Source organism: Octopus bimaculoides, chromosome 25, assembly GCF_001194135.2.
Source record: "Octopus bimaculoides isolate UCB-OBI-ISO-001 chromosome 25, ASM119413v2, whole genome shotgun sequence".
Taxonomy (NCBI): domain Eukaryota; kingdom Metazoa; phylum Mollusca; class Cephalopoda; order Octopoda; family Octopodidae; genus Octopus; species Octopus bimaculoides.
In genome coordinates this window covers 15,470,364-15,474,230 of record NC_069005.1, presented here as the reverse complement: position 1 = coordinate 15,474,230, position 3,867 = coordinate 15,470,364, and the positions used below count along the sequence as shown (strand labels likewise).

Sequence of the window (3,867 nt, the reverse complement as noted above, 5' to 3'; positions counted from 1 at the left end):
TATATATATATGACAGGGGACTGAGATTCCTGGCAGTTTGCTGTGCTTGAAAAGACACATCAAGCTAAGTAAAAGCATGGTTGCCTCTGCCTACAGGCTCATCCCTGTGACCCACTTCAGCTGAGCATCCCTAATCTTGCAGGCACATAGGTGCTGGTACCACTTAAAAAGCACCCAGTACACTCTGTAAAGTGGTTGGCATTAGGAAGGGCATACAGTCATAGAAACCGTGCAAAACAGACATGAACAGCCCTTCAACTGGTCAGCACCTGTCAAACCGTCCAACCCATGCCAGCATCGAAAACAGATGCTAATTGATGATGATGATGATGGTATATCGGAAAATTAAGATAAACACATGTATGAATTATTAATTCCTACATATGTTCCACTATTACAGTTATTTGGAACTCAGTATTGGATATTCCGAGTGCATTTGGATGCCTAAGCACACTGGATCGTAATTTTCTATTACATACATGCTAAATATAATAAGTAGCGCTAAGAACAGCGGTAGACTAACCACTATACTGGATAATGATAATCTATGTGGAGCTCTAACTCATACACTAGTAGTTGTGTATCTAACTATACACATAAGATATATATGTGTGTGTATATGTATATATACATATACATATATGTATGTGTGTGTATATATATATATATATATATATATATATATATATATTGTTGTATTTCGGAATGGTCTTTTTTTTTTTTTTTTTTTTTTGCTGCCAAATAAACACATGCACTATATATTTGTTCTTCACTCATTTATTAATTTTAACTCGTGTTCATTGTCCAGAAATCTTTTGTCACACATCTGTGACCTCTTCGGTGACAATTTTCGTTTTTGTGTGTGTTCTTGCTCCACTTATTCCATTCTGCTCTTCTATGATGTGTATCCTTATGTGCACATGTGTTTACATCCATGTGTGTGTGTGTGTGTGTGTGTCATTGTTCTTAACCACATTATTGCCTTCCCTCAGCCCCATCCTCTCACCCCATTGTGCTGTTGCTGTCCTAGGACCTGATAATTTGGTACAGTTCCTGTATCTCTCTGTGTTTGTCCATGGTGTTGCCATCATGGTAGTTATTGTTATTGCTATCATTGTCACCACTGCTGCTGCTCTCGTTGTTAGTCATGTTGATATTGTTGCAGCCGTCCATGAAGTTATTGTGTGTTTGATTGAGTGTGTGTAGGGGTTCACTTTGTATGAATACAAACAACATATGAAGTGAATCCATACATACACGATAACTTCATGGATGGGTGCAACAATATCAACATGACTAATAACGACAGCAGCAGCGGCAGTGACAAACATGGCAATAACAACAACAACTGCCATGATTGCAACACTGTGGGAAAACACACAAACACAGAGAGATACAGGAACTGTACCATATTATCAGGTCCTAGGACAGCAGCAGCACAATGGAGTGAGAAGATGGGGCTGAGGGGAAGGCCATACTGCTGCTAAGAGCAATGACACACGCACACTCACAAGCATACATACACATACACATGCGCGTGCTCACACACAAACATGGACACAAATGCATGCACGCATAAGGATACACATCATAGAAGTGCAGAATGGAATAAGTGAAACAAGAGCACACACAAAAAGGAAAACTGTTTATTTGGCAAAAAAAGAAAAGAAACAATCATCCTGAAATACAACATCTGTTTCAATACATAATTTCACATCAGGAATCTTCCAACACAAATTGATAAATGTATGCACACACATATATATTTCATTTTTGTATTTGGTTTACAAGATTCTTTATGTGAATTCATGTGTTGGAACATATTCTATTGTGTCTGGGGAGAGTCATTTTCTTTTAGTGCCTTAATAAGGCACTAAAAGAGAATGCCTCTCCCTAGACACAATAGTATATATATATATATATATATAGTATGCTGTATATAACTATAAAATAAATTTTGTGGATGTACAAGTTTGTATGCTCTTTATTATTATTAACTAGCAATGCATCCCGGCATTGCCTGAGTATTATGGACCTACAGCCACATTATATTATTTCTTCCTTTCTTATTGGCAGAAATGGCACAGCTAATATATAATGAACTGGATTACTGGTGTGATGGAACTTGTTTGTTTAAAAGTGAAGGAGGGGAGGGTACAATTTGCATGGGTTGGCATGAAAGTGCTTTCTATTCTTAAGAAGGTCACAGACCATGTTTGGTTCATTGCATAAAAGGGGGTTAATACAATTTTGCCCAGAAATCACATTTTCAGAATTTTAATTTCCCCCCATCCCCACTGCAATTTTTTAATTTGTAACTTTTTTTGTTAATTGCTTTTTATCCATGTAGAAAAATAAATTACAAATCTGGGAAATATTTTTTGTTTAAATTTAATTTTTCTTAAAGAAGCACTCAATGCCCCTTCCCCCACCTTGCCTACCCATCACCTACCCACTTTCAAAAAGCTAAAACTTCCCAATATTTCACTTTTGTTTAATGTTTCATGCATGTCTAGAATTGTACTGAAATACCAGATCACCACCAGGAGACCCGACATGCTAGAAACAACAGGTAAACAACATTATTTCTGAAGAAACTTCCCCACTTTCAAAAAGGCTAAAAGTGAAACATTTTGAGTTTGTAGCTTTTTGAAAGTGGTGAGGTGATGAGTGGGTGTTTGGGAAGGAGATTTTAGTGTTTCTTTAAGAAAAAAAGAAAGAAAGAAATTCTTAAAGATTTGGACTCTCTTTTTTTTTCTCTCCATGGATTACCAAGAAAAAAACTTGGAAAAACAGTAAAAAAGGGAAAAATTGGGGTGGGGAGGGAGAAAATTAAAATATTGAGAACGTGTTTTTTTGGACAAAATCCTAATCTCCTGTATTGAAAACAGGAATCAGAAGAAATGCAGGAAAAAATAAGGTCGGGGTGCAAATTTCACCTCGGACATGCTAGAAACAACAAGTAAAGGACAGGATTTCTGGGAAAACTTCCTTTTAAGTTTATATCGAAGATCAGGTTTTTAAATATGTTCATCACAAACACAAATTACAGAATAGAAAAACATCATTTCAGTTGGATTCGAGCTGAAATTTTGCGCATGTACACAGCAAGAAATAATATAATTCTTACCTAGAGTGTGTGTGCATGTGTGTGCTAAAGGAAGTCATTTTATGGCATTCTTTCATTTGAAGCAGCAAAGTTATCAACTTGATCATTTGATCAATCATATGATTGATTGTTAATTTCCATAAATTTTTTTCGAGAAAGCAGAAATTGAAAGTGAAAAGGCAGCATTTGCTTTGAAGCAAGAGCAGAAAGTAAAAGCTGTGTGTACGTGTATATGAAATGGACATGTGTGCATGTGCATGAAAGAGAGAGAGAGAGAGAGGGGGGTGGCAAGTGAGTGAAGGTGTGTGTTGTCATGTATGTATTTTTTCTTGTATGTGTAAGTAGCACTCACTCTCTCTCTCTTTCTCTCTCTCTCACACACATACATTATCTTTCATATACACACACATAAATACGTATGAATACATCTCTTTTGTATGTATGTGTGCATGTACATGCAAGAGCGAGACAGAGTGTGACTGCATTTCCTCATAACATATAGAGAAATGGATGTCTTTTAATGAAATTTTTTTGGTTGTGGCTTATTTTAATATAATATTTATGTGTACATTTTCATAAATATTTGTCTGAATAGAATTCTATGCATCCATGAAGCATCGGACGAATGTGAAACATCAGTAAATGGCCTCAAAATTGTGCATCCTGACCTCGTTTCCGAGGTTATTTTAGTAGTAAAATAGAGTTGTACCAAAAACATAGTTATTTGGTAGCCTTTATATATATATATATATATATAT

General features: G+C 35.9%; 1 protein-coding gene across 12 annotated transcripts in view; it reads left to right on the top strand.

The window, feature by feature from the left end:
* LOC106877382 (RIMS-binding protein 2) overlaps positions 1–3,867 on the top strand; it is an 888,511-nt gene that overhangs the window by 766,577 nt on the left and 118,067 nt on the right. The gene's annotated exons all lie outside the window — the stretch shown is intronic.